Here is a 19,355-nt window from a genome sequence, read left to right as displayed (position 1 = left end):
GCAATGGGGAGTTTCTTAAGGGGGTCAAGACATTGTATCTTTTATTGCAATTCATTTTTTAATATTTAAATATTCAATGTATTTTTGAATAGAACTCATATTTGGATTTGTTGTCTTATCTCCAAAAATGAAATGATAATAATTACTAATTTAATGCTAGAAATAATATAGCACTCTGAAATCTGAAAGATCACAATAATATAGTACTCTGAAATCTCAAAAATATCAAAGATTTATAATTGTTAAATTATAATGAGATGCCATTATATCTGTGAGTGTTACTAAAACAAGAAGTGAAAAAACAAGATACTCAACTAGGTGAAGTTGTAGAACAACTGGGATTCTCATAAGTTTTTGGCAGGAATGCAAAATTGGCTATGACTTTGGAAGACAGTGTGGTAGTTTCTTATGGAGTTAAACATACACATCATGTAACCCTGAAGCACCACTTAGGATTTTTTAAAAGTGAAATCAAAATTTGTATTAACCAAAATTTGTACACTAATCTTTATAGCTCTTTTTATAATTAACAGAAAGTTAAAACAATCTAAGTGTCTTTCAGCTAGGAATTATTAAATACAATGAAATACTGCTTAGCAATGAAAAGGAATGAGCTATTGATGTATCCATCAGCAATGCTGAGTGAAAGCAGTCGGTGTTAGACCTGAAAGGTAATTCTACATAGTAAGAGCAATATCATGGAACAAAAAATAGAATATGTGGAGACTCAGAGAAGCGCATGACTCTAACGGGACAGCCAAAGAGTGTTTTGGGGCAACAGAACTGTATTATATCTTGATTGCATAGTGATGAGACAACTATGCATCTTTTAAAAACAGAACTATACCAGAAATAGCAAGTGGTGTTATACTGAGTGTGATCAAAATTACTGTGAACATTTGCATTTTTAAAAATTACAGTAAAAGTCGCATTGCCATTATTCTCCTTTAAAATATTCCCCCTCCTTTTATACGCACTTACCCTCTTGTTGCCATTTTCTGAAGTAGTTCTGGTGTCCTTTTTGTGGCTTTAGTGGTGCTGTTATGGCTGCTTTGAGGTCCTGAAGTTACTAAAAGTCTACCTTTCATGGTCATTTTGACTGCAGGGGAGACAGCAGTCACACGGTGCCGTATTTGGTGAATGAAGTGGACAAAGACATGCTATGATGACTTTACAAGCCTGTCTTTCCATTGGATGGCACTCAACAGCAACATGCACCGTATTTTTTACCACATCTTATAAGGACACTCATGAGCAAGGTCTTCCAGAACTGCTGCAGAAAGTGGCAAAGGCAAAGGGATAAACGTGCTCCTAGCAAGGGGGAATATTTTGAGAAGGATTAATGTTAATGTGTCTTTTACTGTAATAAATTTTCACAATTTAAACATTTGAACAATCCTTGTATGTGGTTTAAAAATAATGTTTCTGTCACTTTCCCATTGCTGGGACCCAGTGGGCTAGGTCAAAGAAAAGGTGCTGAACCCATGTCAGCAAGGAAGCAGAGAGAGCACAGAGGAGCTGGGGAGAGAATATACCCTTCCTGGTCATGCCCCAGTGGCCCACTTGCTAACTACACATTTAGCTACTGAACTCATCAGTGAGTAAGTCCACTGATGAGCAGAGCATCCCCATGATCCAATCACATTGCACACACTTGAAAATGTTTGAGGCCATCCCAGATCCAAACAATAATAATAATCAGTTTTCTTAATCATGAAAACTAGCTATGCTTCTGAACCTAGGCATTGCTGAGGACTGAGTGTCCCAGGTGGTTAAGCACATGCCCTTAAATTCTCCATTCCATTTTACTTCAGCTGCTATGGTTTCCTGTGTGAGTTTGTCCTGCTTGTGGGTATTACTTTGTCACATGATGGACTTGGACTCTGATGTCAGGAGCGAGAATGACAGAGATCCTTGTCATGTTCTCTCATAAGCTATTTCACATCCTCAGAAGGACCTTCCCAACTCATCAGCCTAGTTCAGCAGTACTGATGCTGATGAAGACTGGAGATTTGTCTTTATATTTGAATCATAGATAAATCTCCTGCTTAAGTTCTTTCATAGTGCCAAATATAAGTGAACAGGAAACACAATCAGAGCAGATTGTTTTCCATATAAATCATCCTTGGCTGTGCTTTTCAGGTGCTTCTTTTCTGTATGATACCTGTCTCAGGGCTTTTGGATCAGTAGACGTGTTCCGGCCTTGAATGGTTTACAAAGTTCAGCTCTATCAAGAAAAGCCAAGTTATCCCTGTACCCTCGTGTGTTGGGACCCAGGGAGCCAACTCATGATGTGAGGTGAAACTGACAGTTGACTAGTTGCCTGTGGCACAAAAATACCAAAACAATCATAAAAATTAATAAATATGAATACCAATCCAAATTTAAATAATTCATAACAAGAAAATTTCAGTCATGGGAGGCCCTTGTAAATGGTGCCATACTTTTTTCTATTTTCCCTTGCTGGCTCAAAGATACATTTTATGTTTGTGAAGAATGTGAATACGTAAAGTTTCTTAAGGTTATAATTCTCTGATGAAATCAGTCCTATTTCTATTTTTTCTACACTATTTTATGTCCTCTGCCTTAGGTATAGCACTCGATCTCTTTTTTATAGCTGCCTTGAGATGCTATAAGCCTGGATTGATCATGTAACCAGCTTTCTACCAGCAGATTATAAATGAATCACTACAAAGTAAAATAAAGTATTTTTCTCTCAGGCATTATTCTAGAGTAGTGGTGGCGATCTTCTGGCATGCATGTTATATACGTTGTTTATATCATTGAGAGCTCTAAAAGGTTCACCATCACTTTTGTAGAGCAACAGCTCTCGAGTGTCCCATGTTGTTATTCCTAGTTTAATTTGCACAGATCATTTTCTCTGAATGCATAGTGATGTAAGAGCAGAAATAAAGGAGTGTCAGAGGACTGTAATTGAACACCCACTCTGGGTTGCCAGAACGCAATAGGCACTTTTGTGTATTATTCCATTTAATTTCATGAGTGAGAAAGACAATTGTTGCTGCCTCACAAATAAGGAAACTAAGTCCAAGAGAGGTTAACTGACTTGTATTCTCAAAGATAGGTCTCTCTCACTCCCAATCCCACTCTCTTTGTACTCCCCAAGGCTCCGTTTGGGAATAGTGTTTTCTCATCGCCTCCTCATTTGCAATAGGGAAGGGAGACTGTGCTGGTCTTTTGAGATCGAGCCCTCAAGCTTCTTCTTGGACCTGGTTGCTTCTTGTTTTACTTTTCAGAGTCACAGGAGACTTGGTCTAATTCTATATATTTTTCAAATCTGGGATCCCATAATTGATCGCTTGTTTCTTTCTCCCCCATGACTGCATATAGAGAAAAACATCTTTTGCCATTCCACAACTCTAAAGAGCAAACCCACAGGTCTATTTTACTGTAATAATTCTATTTCTAATTACCACAGGGAACTAGGAAAACAAAGAGAAAAATCTCAGGAAAATTGCAAAGGTTCAAAAACAGATAAGTTAAATCCTGGAACCCAGTTTATAGACTGTACTTACTGAAATTCTACCCAAGTGTTATTTTTTCAAGGATGCCAGAATTTTGTTTTGTTTTATTTTTGTTTTTGTTAATCACTGGAACTCTAGTCCAAAGTAGGTTCACAGTGGTACTGCTGATGAACTGCTCTTGAAGCCAGATCATATTTTCTTCTGATCATCCAAGCTCTAATGCTTTCATCATGAACTTGTTCTGTAAGAGACTTCCAGAACGTAGTACCATATTATACAATGTGCTACTGGAGGGCTTTGGGGAATGGATGCTGTGCTTAAAGTACCTTTGCCATCTGATCCAGTCACATATGACCATTATGTGACCAGGGAATTCTTGAAATGTGACCACTATGAAAGGAGGTATAAACAGTACACTGAATTCCAAAGACTTAGAATGAAAAAACAAGGAAAATAGTTCAATAATTTTTGTGTCAGTTATATGTACACTGATTATATGAAAGCATTAACTGACTTTATTTATATTTTTCAATTTTATATACACTCATTTATACGTGTATTTGTGTGTGTGTTTTCTGTGTAATTTAAACGCCTATGTAAATTTATATGACACTACCATGGACAAGATAGGGAAAATTTCCATTACAAGTATTATAAGCAGCTACAAATTGGGAATTGTAGTTTTCCTATATTACAAGGATTCTCCTATGTTACTTTCCTATAGCCCTAGCCATCATCCTTCCTCTTCTTTTTCTTTAACTCTGGAAATCACTGATCTTTTCTCTGCCTGGATAATTTTGTCACTTTAAGCAGCTCATATAAATGGAATGGAATCATATAGTATATATCTTTTTGAGAGTAACTTGGCACTAAGCAAAATTCCTTTGTGATTCATCTAGGTTGTTGTGGTATCAATAATTCTTTTCCTTTTATTGTTGAGTAGTAGACCATATTTCTTTTTATCTTCATGATGGCACTACTAGAAAATATAGCATTATATATGTAACTTGCTCTCGTGGCTTTCATTGTGTGTGCCGGACAGCATTTATCTCAGAGCACGTTGTTAGACATCATCAAAAAGCATATTTCTTTCATATTTTTCTATGAACTTTAGATAATCCTGTCTTATATGGGGCATTTTGTTCTTCAACCTTTAAATCAGGTTGTTTGGCAATGAACAAGGGGACAATGCTTTAAAAACTCATTTCAGGAAAGTAAAATCATCGGAGTCCCTCCCTTCCCTTCCTCCTGCCTCTGTGTGTTTGTGTGTTGTATGTGGCTCTTTCAGTAAGAAAACCTTTGTATTTCAGTCCACAAAAGAAACTTTCATAAGGTTAGGCAGCAAGAAGGAGTATCTTGCAACCACTGCCAGTGGTATTCAGCACACTGGTTTGAGACTAATTAAATGGCTCCTATTTATCTGATATTTTTCCCTTTGGGAGCTTCAGAAACTTTTTTTCTTTCCAACTTAAGCTTCCAAAAAAAAAAAATCAGCTCAGTAGCTTATGATGGAAGCAAGAAGCAGGACACAGGACACTTCAGAGCAGATTAGACCTGAGGTACGGGCTAATACCGTTTTCAGTTAAAATTCCCTGGGGAAATTAGGTAGGCAGAGAGTAATTACCTGGGTTGGCAGATATCCAAGGTTCTGAAACTGAGACTTGAATGTTCACAGGGATCATTGACAGCCATAAGCAGCCCAGGATCTTGAGGTTTATGTGTATCTCACACATATTTGGCTATCCTGACTGCAGTGCATGGCTATTTTAAGTCAAATTATTTAGCATGAGTTGTGTCAACAAATAAAACCTTGTAAAAACCAAGACCCAATACCAGCAATGCCACTGAAACATCAGATTTAAAAGAGGGTTCTGTGAAAATATAAATTTACTTTTTTTTTTTTTTTGACGTCTGCTATGTGACCATCAGGACTTTGGAGATGAGTTTGAATCTAGAAGAAAAATGAGGACTGATTAAAGTTTAGCTCTTCTCTCTCACCTTAGGCAAATGGTCCTGGTGCAGAAGCAGTCCCTGCTGGTCGGTATCTTTCGAGTACCAGGGAAGATCTGAGAAAATGTCATCTGACATGTGCCCTTGTTCAACCTAGCTGTGGAAATGAGTCATTGGAAGCAAGTCTGATTTTAATGCAAATGTCAAGATTCATATTGCTCTCCTTACCCCGACTCCACCCACAATGACTCATTACTATGGCTGCTCAGCCTGGGTTTCTTGGGGTCTATGCTGCCTGGGCTGGGGTTATGCTGTCCCTGCTGTGGCTGGGTGCGGGGAATGGAAACGTTTTCAGGGTCTTTCCTCTTTTCATGTCCTAGAGGAGGCCCATTTTCTTCTCTACAATAGGAGAGGGATGAGGTGACTTATTTTCTTGGCTTCTAATACTCGTTTTTGCTATATCCCCATTTTTTTTTTTTTTTTTTTGTAATCTGTCAATTTCAGAATGAAGCACAGTGGGAAGAGTTTTGGTGGGAGCAAAAGTAAAAGCTAAAGGTTCATTAACAGTTTTCCTCTCCTTCCTGCCAAAAGAAGATGTGGGGGTTAGAAGAAGGCCAACACTATAGCCTCTACTGTTGTGCAAGATTTCATAGATGTCCTTGAACAGACTGCTGCTGGTATATAGGGTGATTTTATGCGATTACCCTACACATACCTCAGTGTGTGGGTTGCAGATCCTCCTCACTCTGAGCTGTGCTCAGAAGCTACATCTGCTTGAGAGCAAACCATACCTGCTTGGCCATTACCTGGTGCCATAGAACAGTTACAGAATCACCCCTGTTCACAACGTGGAGGCACCAGTAGGCACCCAAGAAGTTGCTGCTCTTAAATTATTGGTCAGGGTTAGAATTCATGGTCCTTTGTTTACTGCCACATGACTGGGTAAGTGATGTGACTGTTCTGTGCCTCAGTCTTCCCACTTAGAAAAGATTTGGTGAGGCATAATGACTTTATGACATGCTGACAGCAGTACCTGGACATAATTGGTAGCTACTGTTATTACTTGCATTGCAGCTTCTGTACCTGAGGAAGAGTTCTGTTCCCTTACCACACATGTCTCTGAAGAGAAGTTTCTTAAAGATTCTCATTAAACATACCATTTGCTAGTGAGCATATTAAGCATATTGTTAATTATCTTTACACTTCAAATATTAGTGCGGTTGTATGTTCCCTCTGGGTAGCTTCCTAATAACCAAGTCTGGGTGCCAGGAATATAGCTCAATGGCACAGCATCTGCCTTGCAAAGAGCAAGGTCCTGAGTTCGATCCCCGGTACCAAAAAAAAAAAGTGGGGAAATAAGCAGAGAGCCCTGTCAGGTAACTTCTTCTCGGCCAGATAACTAAGTCAGCTGAGTGAAAGAACAGTTAAGTTGTTTGATGTCATGTAGAAAATATAAACAAATTTAAATAAAAAATTCAGCCCATGATGCTATTTGAACTGTCTTTTGAAAGAACCAAGGTTTTAAAAAAGAGTCACATAGTTGTTTTTTTTCTCCTTCAAGCTACTACATGTGTGCTTCCTGCTTCTTTTAAAGACTGTCAGTGATGTAGACCCATAGTTTTGTAACATTTGATTTAAGGTAAAGAAATAACATCCTCTGAAGATTTAGAATTTAGCTTAGAAATTAAAGTGGAGCACACGAATCTCGGCATGAATGGGAGAATTATTAAAAAATATATTCTCTGATTTTTTACTTTAATGGCCAGTTAGCTGTTCTCCTGAATAACATTAGACCCCTACCAGAGTCGTGCAGGTGACAACTGCAGGCTGGCAGTTCGGTGTAGAAGGCAGAATTCTATGGTGCCTGCAGGACATTTGGTCCTGGTATACACATCCTGTTTAATCCAGAGAGGTGCGACTATGTCCTCTCTGGGATCAGGATATATTACATGGCACAGTTGACTTTAAGAGTTTATCCTCTGTGCACACTAAAAGGAACTGAAGAGGCACGTGCAATGAAAGAGGTTCCTTGCAGGGTGATTTTCCATGGCTTGTTCTAAAGATGGTGGGGACTGCATGACCAGAAATGGTGCATGGGCTCTAGGAGCTGAGAGTAGCTGCCAGGTCATAGCCAGCAAGGAGATGAGTCCTCATTTGAATAACTATGAGTGAAATTGGCCAACAGCTGGGCTGAGCTCAAAGAGGATTACTCCTTAGAGCTTCCAGCAAGGAATGACACTTACGCTCAGATTTCAAATTTATAACAAGATGCTGAACAGAGAACCCAGCAGCAGCAGCTAGTCTTCTGATCTACAGAAGTAGGAGTTAATAAACATGTGAAATCACTGCATTTGCGGCAATTTGTTATACATCTGCAGAAAATGAATATGTGAGGAAAACTTGGCAAAAGAATGTCGGCTGATAATTACAATGCCATTACCATTATTTGTAGAAGAATATATCCAATGAGCTCCTCCAGAGAACTCCCAGTTTTACATTTGAGTGCCAGTTAGCCACCGTAAATGACATGCGCAGGAGCTGTAACTTTCCTGTGCAGAATTTAGGATGTTTTCTCAAACTGGCTCTTTTAGACTCAAGGAGGGGCAAATGAATGGCTGAATAGCTCTCTTGGTGGGCGTTTGTTGATGACAGGAAATCAGAATATGTGCAGTGGGAAGGTGGGACTCCCTTTCTTCCCTACCAACAGGCTTGCTGAGTAGGCCTTTCATTTAGGGCTCACTAACTCAGCGAGAGGAGACGTAGGGAAGGAATTGGCTGTATGGAAAATGCCCTGGAGGGCAGGGGCCATGGACACCTGGAGCAGCAGTTTCTCTGAAACTGCTGTTGGCTGGGCTGTATGTAGCATTAGCATTCTGCTCCAATACTGCAAACTCCTGTAGGAGAAGCTGACATGGCAGGGATGTATGTATGTGAAGTCCACCATTTAAAAATGGTACAGCCAGTTCAAACAATAAGTTCACAGTAGAGCTCAGGCTCAGGGGGCCCTGTGCCTCTCTACACCCTAGAGGAGTGAGTGACATGAGCAGTTTAGGGTGGACAGGGAATTGGAGGGTAGGCACGCTGTGATTCCCTGGAATCATGTCTGCTTTGTGCACCGCTATATTCCCAAAGCCTAGGGCCGTGCCTGCACAGTGAATGCTCAGTATTTGTAGAATGAATCTGAGGAGACATAAACCTATTAATGTCATGTGTGAACATAGGAAATGTGATTGCATTGGTGAAAGTAGTCTCTAACATTCAGTTGCTTGTAAAATTGCAATTTGATATTATTTGGGCTCCCAGGATGGCTTTGGTCCATGTATTTTTTTTTTTTTTTTTAATTTTCAGTTCCATTTGAGGGCCTTTTTGGAAGTCATTAACTGAAGAAAAATGAAGGAGCAATTCATTCCTTTCATGCTGTCTGGCTGCCTTATGCCCCAAACATTTGTAGAGGATATATTTTATGTATTTTGTACACTATCTACGCTGACTTAAAAACTTCACCATTGTCTAAAATTCCTTGTTGATCTGAAACGTGATGGTGTCGAACTGTGGCATTGTGAGTGGTGGTTTGTAGTAAGATATTGGTGTTTTTTATGATTTGGAGGTGTTCTCCTATATGCACTCTTTGGTAAGGGAATTGCATGGAATTGCATGGAATTGCATGGAAAATTGCAAGGGTAAGTTTTCTTTTAAATGTTAATATTTGCTGTGTTTGTCATTTTCAAAAGTAAATTAGTATTGACTGGCAGATTTACTGAAATGTAGCTTTTTTGAACAGGGGCTTTAATGAAATACAGTTTGCATGACATATAGTTCACACACAAAACATGCTCAATCTACTGTTTTTTTGTATATTGAGAGCATTGTGCAACTATTGCCACAATCTAATCTGTTGCCCACAGTGTCCCGTGTGTCTGTGCTAGAACGTTTATTACTGAATAGGATTTCCTCGTATGAACAGGCCCCCTTTGGTTAATATTTCATTATTTGGTTGACATTCAGATTTGGCCAGTATGTGTAGTGTTGTTTTGAAATTTTTTTGCAGTGTTTTGTATGGATATATGTTTTATTTCTCTTGGGTACATCTATGAGGGTGAGATTATTGGTCACATGGCAACTTCTAATTGAACCACTTGGAAAACTGCTATTTGATACTGTTTCCCAAAATGGCTCCCATGATTGTGTATACGCACATGCAGTGTGGCCTTCTGTCTTCCAATAATAGTGTTCCTAGTGTTTGTAAGGTAGTATCTCATTGTGGTTTTGATTTATGTTGCCCTGCTAGTTGAACATCCTCTGTATGTGGGTTGTGGCGGCGGTGGGGCGGGGAGGATGTAATATAAAGGTCTATTCAGGTCGTTTGCTCATTTTTAAATTGTGTTGTCTTTTTTGGTTGTTGTTGAGGTGTAAGATGTCTTAGATTATGCATAAAAGCCTTTTTATCAGATAAATGTTTTGCAAAAATTGTCTCCTGTTCTGTAGATTGTCTTTGCACTTTCTTTATAGAAGTCTTTGAAGCACAAAAGATTTTAAAGAGATCTAATGTGTCTATATTCTCCTTTCATTGCTTGTGCTTTGGATGTCATAAAAGAAACCATTGCCTAACCCAAGGCTCAAAGGTTTGCCAAGTGTTATGTTTACTTTTAGGAATTTTATTTGGCAGTGAGCTCTCATTCATTGGGAAACATTGTATGACCCTCAGTGGGTGCCTAACTAACTAGTACCAAACCTTCCTTTTACTTTGTTTTTTTCCTATACATATACATCTGTGATAAAGTATGATTTATAAGATTAACAATAATTGATAAGAAAATAGTATGATTATAACCAGCACCATAACAAAAGTTATTTGAATATGGTGTCTTTCTTTCAAAATTCCTTGTTGTACCATTCTCATCCTTCTTATTGTTATCAGGGGTAACTGAAACCATGGAATCTGAAACCCAGGATAAGTGGTGGGAGGAGGATTGTCCTTTTACATCTGTGATCCACTGGGAGCTAATTTTTCATATACGGTGTGAGGTAGGAATCCACCTGGTTGATTGATTTGCTACCTTGGGGATCAAACCTAGGGCCTTGCACCTGCCAAGCAGGCACCCTGCCCCTGAGCTGCATCCTCAGTCCTGCCTTCTTTTGCTCATGGCTGCCTGCTTGTTCCAGCACCACTTGTGGAGCTGATATCTGAATGAACTTGGTACCCTTACTGGATGCAAAATAGCATTTATTTTCACTAAGTCCAGTATGATATTAGGAATTGAGCGCTTTGTTTAACTCTTAGGTTTCCTTCTATATTGTGGAAAACTATCTTTCCTCTTTTGAAAGACCAAAGCGCATAAACAGCCTCAGATATATCTCCCGTATACTATCATGCACATACACACACATGGGCCTCTTCTTTACTAAAAACTAATTCAAAGCCCTCAGCATTGATATTTAATATTAACAATATTTAAATGAAAAAGTAGTTAGGTTAAGGTTTTCTTTTGCATGAGACTGACACACAAGTAAGTTGCTGTAGTTAGCTTATGATATGCCCATAGCTAAATAGCCCGTGACTTCTGATAGTGCTTTACTTCTTTGTGAGTTATTAACAGCACTGGTTTTCCCAGATGCTGTATTTTCTTACATATGTGCAGAATTAGAAGAGTTTATAGAACAATGTGGCTGTTTATGCTGGGTGGTCACTAGGGAATTAGAAAAAGGAAGAAAAAAATATGTGTTTAATCTTTAACCCTTTGATAGCAAAGAGACGAGATTTAATACATTTCTCAAAATAAGAAGCAATGGCAGAGTTATTAATCAGTGAGTTTTGTTGGAATTCGGCCTGTTTTATATCCCTAAAAGGCATAGAAGAATTTAGCTTCCCAGATCTAGGTAAGAACTGATAATTAGTTATTATTAATTATTAACTGCCCATTAATTATTAATAAGTATCAATCCCCCATTAATAATGATTAATTATTAATTATGGATCCATTATGGTAGTTGGTTAATTGATGGTTAACTTGAATGGGAATGCTCTCCTAAATGGAGTTAGTGTCTTTCTTTTGAATGGTATAAAATGAGAACAGGGGGAGAGGGTTTTATGCTGATTTCCCTCAGAGAGGCTGAGGCTGTTTTCTGGGGCTGGGCTCCTCCTTTGCCAACAATGGCTGTTATTCTGGTCTTCACCTGTGCCTTGAGTACCATCTCCTGGCCTTAGGCATAGACACATAGCTGGGAGCTCTGGTCTTGGCTTTCACCTTGGCTGTTGTCTCCTGATTCTGGGGCACATTCTGCAACTTCCAGCATCAGCTTTTCAGTCTGTGGGTGCAGACTCTAGCCCTCAGCGCTGGCCCTTGGACTTTCCAACATGCCCCCTCCAGTCTTCCATCACAGACTCCTCAGCCTCCTGATATGGACTCATGCGGGTCATTACCATGGGCTCTAGTGGGATCTAGGCCTTTGGCTGGATTCCTTTTATCTCTAGCAGGTTGCAATCTCTTGCAGTCTTTCACATTTGATTCTGTAGGCAAATATTGCTGACTGCTTTTGTGAGTTTTGGAGTCCAGCATTAAATCTGTTTTCTTGCAAACACTAATACATCCATTAAAGGATTTACTGAGCACCAAGTAAGTGCCAGGCACTGTAGTAGGTGCTCAAGCTATACATGCTGGTTTTCAGTGTAAACATGATCTCTGTCCTCATAGCATTTACATTCTTGTATTCATATCTAATTACAGGCAGGCACACTATACCATAGAGCTACATCTCCAGCTATTCATATCTTATCACAAATATCAATGCAGTATAGAAAATATGGCAGATACCATGGAGCAGGCACTACCATAGGGGCTGAGCACCAGTCTGCATGCTAGCTCTGTGTGATTCTTAAACATTCCTCCAACTTTTCAGATTCATTGCCTGTAAAATGAACATAATCGTAGCATCTACATTTTAGAGTTTTTAATATGGATTACTTGTAATGATGCAAGTTTTGCTTAGAGTTCAGACTATAGTAAAACATTTACTAAACCAGTATAGTCACTGTATATTTTCTAATTCTGTTTGCTGTATTTAAAATGGTATTTTTAATTTTTTTCTATGGGGAGTTTGGGAGGAATTGAATTTATTTTCCAGTTTCACTTTTAAAAGCAATATGTTTCACATTGAAATATTGCACAACGATTAAAGGTTAGATTCAAATCAAAACCTCTCCCTCTCCTTTTTAACTTCCCTTGAATTCCAATTCCTTAGGGACCTCCAGAGTCTAGTTTCTTGTTACCCATCTAGATAGGTTATTTGCATATAGATAGCAATGTTTATGTCTGTGTGTTTAAATTCAGATTGTGAGATTTATTGTAGCACAGTGGGGTCGTGGTACCCGTGTTATTACATTACTGTATTTTTTTAAAAAGTTAACATTATGGCCTGAGAATTTGTTTTTATGACTGTCCATTTACATTCAGATTTTCCCCTTTTTTTTTCGGGGCACGGTCTTGCCTTCTATAAATGGATACACTGCCAGGGACATTTCACATGTAGATGAAGACATTCACAAAGGCCAAGTTCACTTTTTAAAACATCATTTTCGTAGGTATTGATTGCTAATTTTTATGGCTCTACCTTCTTTCCAAGTGTGAATGGGCTTGCATTTACCTCTATATACTTCTTCTAGTACCTGAAACTTTTTCTTCCTGCTACAACTTGGGAAGATCTTAAAATCTAAACTGCAGCTAGACCAGAAATCAAATGTCAAACTCAGAATCAATGTGATCAGTATATTAACAAGAAAATACAGAAAAACCGACACACACAAATAAAGACTTTTTGTATATAGATGCAATTTCATTGGAAACCTTTCTTCTCAGCACTGTGCTTGTAAGAAAGATTTTTTTTCCTGTTACAGTTCATCTAAGGACATTTGAAAGATTTCTTGCAATTATAGTTCATCAAAGGACATTTTACTATTAATCAGGAGAAGACGATTATATTTACTTCAAGAAGATTTAAAATAGTATTGATGTTCAGTTGCTGCTTAATTATTTTGCTAGATTAAGAGGTTAAGTAGGAGATCAGCAGCAATGCAGAGAGGATTATTACCCTCTTGCCTGGGTGTAGTGGTAAATATTTCTGATTTGATGACTATATGACTGTTACCTAAAACTAGGCTCCTGTTTTTGTTTAATGTGGCTTTCTGATGTATTTGAAAAATGTACTATAGGCTCTGATTTTGAAGTGCAAAGGCTGTTTCTCTGCATGAGAACTCTGAGTCTTGATGCTGTTTTTTTCTCCTTTGTGCCTGCTCGGTTTACAGGGACTGTCCTGGGAGTTTGGCGAAGTAGACAGTGAGCATCACGCGCTGTTGGTCCAGAGCTGCTTGGTGAGTACTCTGCGGCCAGTGGAGAAGAGTTGCTAAGGGTGGGGTCCTAGAGCTTTCAGTCTGCAGAATGAATCTCTTAGCACCAGCCAGTACCCCATCTGGAGCCCCTCAAAATTTACTCACAGACAGTTTTCTTGATACAGTGGAGCAACAAGCAGAGTGGCCCAGGATTTTCTGGGTTCTGATTTACTAATTCCACTGTTGACTTGGGCAGTGTATCTTTTGCTAGATTTTCTACTTATTTTATGTGGAAGTACTGCTTGCATTTAGGAATCACTGTATACTGTTGTTGTACTTCTTTGAGGAAGAATGTTCTCTGAAAGTTTTGCTAAGGATCTCACGGACATAAAAAGTCACAGCTGTGCTCCTTTGCAGCTAGAATTCGCCATGTGGGGGGCAACTATCTGTGGAGACGATATAAATAAATTATCCAACGTTCCCTTAGTGTTCTGTTTTGCAACCTTTCATGAAAAGCCAAAATGGGAATCAGATATATCTTTATGTAGGTTATTTATTTTATTAAAAAAACCAATGCTTTGTGCCAATACCAGATTTCTAGTAAAAATGAGAATCTATTCTTTTCTGACTCCTAATCAAATTGCAATTTTCTCATTGCTGTTTTATTTAACAGATTTTATATTACCTATCCTTTCTTCCTTTGAGGCACAGAAAGTCATTTTACAGTGATGATGCAACCTAGCAACTTCACTGTTCCTTCCGGTAGGTGGACTCCATTCCAGGCATTTAGAATAGTGACTTATTCTTTACGCAGCTGCCTGTCATCTCAGGTGTTTCATTATCTTCTGGCAGTGCCTGTGGTTGATTTTCTCCTGGCCTTTCTCCAAGGGGAGGAAAAGAATCGCATAATCCGACACTTACCAAATGGTCACTGTTTAATGATGACACAATGATATCCAAAAAGTAGATTTATTACTGAATGTTCCTACCTATTTTTAGTTGAGTACACTATATTTTACTACACTCTAAGGATGTCTCATAATCCTTGTCTTCCTAGGCAATGCAGAGTTGAAGGGTGCTAAATAATTTTAGGACCTTAAATCACTATAGACTTACCACCTGCTTTTCACTGTGTTTTCATTATATCTTTTTAGATTATTCTCTTTCACTGTATAATAGTTGTATTATTCTTAACTCACTCACTTTTCATCAGCTGTACTATAAATGGTTCCCAAGAAGAATCATATGTTTAGTAAATATAAACATTTGATTCAGAAAGAAAGAAACAAACAAGTGAGCTGAGGAACTGCTTGTTAAATATTTTAATAAATATGAAACTCACACTTAAAGAAGAATTTTTTCTATATTAAGTGGTATGATTGCTGTGCATTTGATTTTTAAAAAGGTTTTGGATGGCAGCAGATCCTAGGATAATAGACATCCTACAATGGGTCCTGCCTCATCCCACATCTCCAAAGGACCTGATTGGACTTGCTCTCACCTATTGGTGCTCGTTATCTTGCGTTAGTCTTGTTCTCCTCCACAAAATAAATTTTTTCTATTTGTCCCTCTATCCTCTTCTAAAAATAAAGCCATTGTGTCTCTACTGGAGCACCATTCAAATTTAGATATCTTGAATTGCAAGGTTTTTTAAAAAAATACTTAATGGAAATCTAATTCCTTTTATATTTCTTCTTTTATAAATTTCCCCACACTTGAAATTGGAAATATCTAGACCCTGGAGTCTGGACTTTCCTGACTTTATCTTGAAATGCTTAGTTTATCTCTCCATATTTAGAACAGAGAGCAATTCTGACCTTAAGTGAGTCCTAAATATTTTCAGGCCTTTTACAGCTGCGGTAGGCATTCAGGGTATGAATTAATTCTTGTGCTGTTTTACATTAGATATTTCAAGTGCAAATGCAAACAAATAAACAAGCAAAAAACAAAACAACATTTGACCAGTGGCACTGTATTGACTGGTGCAACTTCAAAATATAGAAAAACTGGTAACAATTTTACTGCCCTGTAGGTAAGACTCTGCCAATGTTTTAGAGTTATGCAGCTTAAATCCCTACCCAGTAAAGAAATGCGGCAGAACAGTTGTCCAGAGAGAGTGATTCATCCCAGGTGAGCCATTGCTGGACTGGAAGCCCTGTTAGCAAGAATTAGGATTAAAACAATTGGGTTTTGACACTGTGATGTCACTGATCACCTTTAGGATTGAAGATTTCTAGAGTCGTTTTTGGAAGAACATGTGTAGAGTGAAGGATAAAATAAAAATTTTCAAGAGGAAAGAACCTTTTCTCTGACAGTGTTAAACGTGTGTGTGTGCGTGTATGTGTGTGTGTGTGTGTGTGTGTGTGTGTGTGTGTGTGAGATGTTTGTGTATAAGATTCTAGAAAAGTTTGGGTAGTTATATAGAAAGGCTGCAGTGTTAACTGTAATAAAAATGTAGGTAGTGACAAATTGAGAGTAGGCTCCAAGAGTGGGATTTTCTGTTTACGAAGTGATCCAGTGTATATGTTGGGATTTGTCTTGGTTATTCAGTGCTGTATGAGAACCTACTTGAAAAACATGGCGACCTCACAATAGCAGTCTCCTTTTCAATCCTTCCTTCTTCAGTAGGTCGGGAGTTTGGGAAGGACTCAGCCGTGTGATTGCTCTGTGAGGTCTCTTCATGCAGTTGGAGTCAGATGGCAGCTGACATTGGAAATACAAGAGGCTGGAGCAGTAAGGGCTTTCCGGGCATTACTTTCTTTGTGTAGTCCCAGGGTTTCCCTATGGAGTCTTTTTCTGAAGTTAGGAGAGATTTTATTGAGAATAAGGAGAAGAAAAAAAGGTTCCTAAGAGGTAAATCTGAATAGTGGAATTTCCTGGGATCTCTTTTCAAGGACAACTCGTGGCCTTGCTCCCAGCCTGGAGGCCTCAAGGCAGATGGACTGCTGACATGGCCCCCACGTGACTGTTCCTGCTGATAAGGTGGGAGGAACATTGATTTACGACTGGAGCTCATAGTCATTGCCTCATCACTTCCATCACCTTGTTTTGGGTTCCAGATGAGTACAAGCCTGACTCTTTCAAGAAGAGGAATCTTAAGGGTCCACCTTTTTAGTGAGAGGAGTGTTAAAGTCATATTAGATGAAGAGACTGTCGCAGACAAGAGAAGCATTAGCCAAAAAACTGTTAACGGGCCACACTGAAAACAAAATGTCAGTGTTCTATTCTAGCACATGCTTACGGCGTGGCTTGTCCTGTTTTTCAAGTCAACTTTTAAAAGGTTGAATTATCGTTATTGTTTATTTATTTCAGCTTCTGTTTCCCCTCAAGGTTTGAGGGAACTGGAAAATTTCTCATAACCTAATATAGAAAAGCAGTCTAAAACTTTAGCTGTTGCCCCTACATTTTGTATTTTCACTCTCACGTGTTGTGAGGAGTGTGCAACTGTCAGGTTCTCATGATAGAAGGACCAAGGGTCATGGTGGTGATGACAGTAAGGATGTCTAACTCCAGAGACTGTATTTCCCATCCCCTCATCTGCTCTCCGTGCTCCTGTTTTAAATTGAGTATCCCGAATCTTTTCAACCTGAAATGTGGATTCCCTCCCCAACAATGGAAATAGTTCGTGTGTTTAGTTCAGCTTTCTAAATCTCTTTTGTGGGGCAGGTATATCAACAAAATGTTTAAAGCCCACAGGAACCATTGAATTGGAAGAATCTTTTACATTTCTGAAATGAAAAGAGGAGCAGGCTTCTTGCCTTGACCGTCCTCAGGTGGGAAAAAGCAGCTTGCAGAGGATGAGAACTAAAATTAACTCTCCCCGGAGAGGAACCAGCTAGTGACCTTGGGCTGCAGCCACCTCGCAGATCAGCTGCTTCATTCCTTTCCATATTTTGTGGCCTGTGGGGCGGGGCGGGGCGGGGTGGGGGTGGGAGTCAAGTGTCACCAAAGCAGGAAGAGAGCAGTCTGAGGAGTCTCCAGTAGCTCTGCTGGTAAGCGTGCTGACATGATCTACTGACTTTCCTGGATGATAGAGGACTTTGGTTTTACAATGAAGGCTCAGGTAGCTGGGAGAAAGCAATCACTTTGTAAAGAGTAAGCTGAAAGAAATGGATGAAATGTGATTTTCAGTCTCCCTGAGTAACGACACAGTGGCCTAGAGAATTCAAACTTGCTTTTCTCAAGCAATCGAAAGTTAACTGGAAAGCTGGTAACTTTCATCTTGTGGGGTTCGTGGTGTGGTGGTAGGGAAAATGTGATCACCGAAGCCTGAAATCTTCGTTTTCCCGTGTGTAAAATGGGCACAGTATCACCGGTTTCATTGGGTTCGGGAAGTACTGGCACAAAGATACTACCTCTAAGACCTGTCTTATTGTAATTCCTAATACTATCTTCTTTCCCATCTCCCTTCCTCTTTCCCCTCCTATCTTTTCCCCTCCTATCTCCCCTACTCTCCTTTCTGTAGCCTTCTCTACAAATGTAAAAGAATAAATAAAATAAAGGATCTGTGAAGGACTAATGTGCTATACTGTCCTCACTCTGGGGGACTTCCTTACCTAAGGCTTTGCTTTGTATTTTCTTGTTTTCTGATTTCTTTTTTTATTGAAGCGAAATGCACATAATCAAAGTTAGTCATTTTAAAGTGAACAATTCAATGTAACTCAGCACATTCACCATCTCATACTATCCCAATCCAGTTCTGAAATATTTTGTCATTCTGAAAGACTCCTATAGGCGTGATATACTCTTTGCCCTCACTGTCCCTTTCCCGGCTCCTGGCAGCCACAGTTCAAATTGTGTCTCCATGGATGTACTTATTTTAAATATCATAAAAATTCGTTGATACAGTATGTGATATTTTATGTCTAGCTTCTCTTACATTATGCTTTAAAAGTTCATTCGTAAATTAGCACTCATTACTATGTCATTCCTTCCTTTATTTGAATAAGATTGTCTCTTGTGTGTCTATACCATCGGTGACTTATCTATTCTATATTGACGAGAAATTGGCCTTTCCAATTCTTGACTATCGTGAATAGTACTGCTATGAGCATGTGTGTACATACATGTATTTGAGTCTCTGTTTTCAGTTCTTTGGGGTATGTACCTAGGAGTGGAATTGTTGGATTGTGAGGTAGTCATATACTCTTTGAGAAACTACCAAACTTTCACAGTGGCTGACCCATTTTACATTTCTACCAGAAATCATGAGGGTAGCAATCCATTTTCTTCCCATCCTTGCCAACAGTTACGTTCCTTTTCTTTTATTCTTTTGTTAGATTACAGTCTTCCTAGCAGGTACAAAATGGTACTTCATGGCAGTTTTTAATTATATTTTCTAATGACAAACGATAGTGTCTATTTTTCATTTACTTATTGGCTATTTTTATTTTTCCTTGGAGAAATATTCTATTCATGTGCATTTTCCATTTGTAAGTGAATTTTTACACTTTAATTGTTGATTTAGTTTCAGTTCTTTATATATTCTAGATACTCAATCCAGATTTGTAGATATTTTCTCCCATTCTGTAGGCAATATTTTTACTCTCTTGAAAACTTTTTAAAACATTTTTTATTTTATTTGTTTTTTTTTTTTT

General features: G+C 38.7%; 1 protein-coding gene across 6 annotated transcripts in view; it reads left to right on the top strand.

Moving 5' to 3' along the window:
• Positions 1-19,355, top strand: part of Plcb4 (phospholipase C beta 4) — a 289,629-nt gene that overhangs the window by 30,634 nt on the left and 239,640 nt on the right. For all 6 annotated transcript variants that reach the window (XM_033761185.1, XM_033761186.1, XM_033761187.1 and 3 more), the window contains exon 2: positions 13,735-13,800. The gene's annotated coding sequence lies outside the window, so the exon portion shown is untranslated. The remainder of the gene's footprint in view (positions 1-13,734; positions 13,801-19,355) is intronic.

This window comes from Fukomys damarensis, unplaced genomic scaffold (genome assembly GCF_012274545.1).
Source record: "Fukomys damarensis isolate Sample0158 unplaced genomic scaffold, DMR_v1.0_HiC HiC_scaffold_7, whole genome shotgun sequence".
Lineage (NCBI taxonomy): Eukaryota > Metazoa > Chordata > Mammalia > Rodentia > Bathyergidae > Fukomys > Fukomys damarensis.
This window is presented reverse-complemented; position numbering and strand designations above follow the sequence as displayed.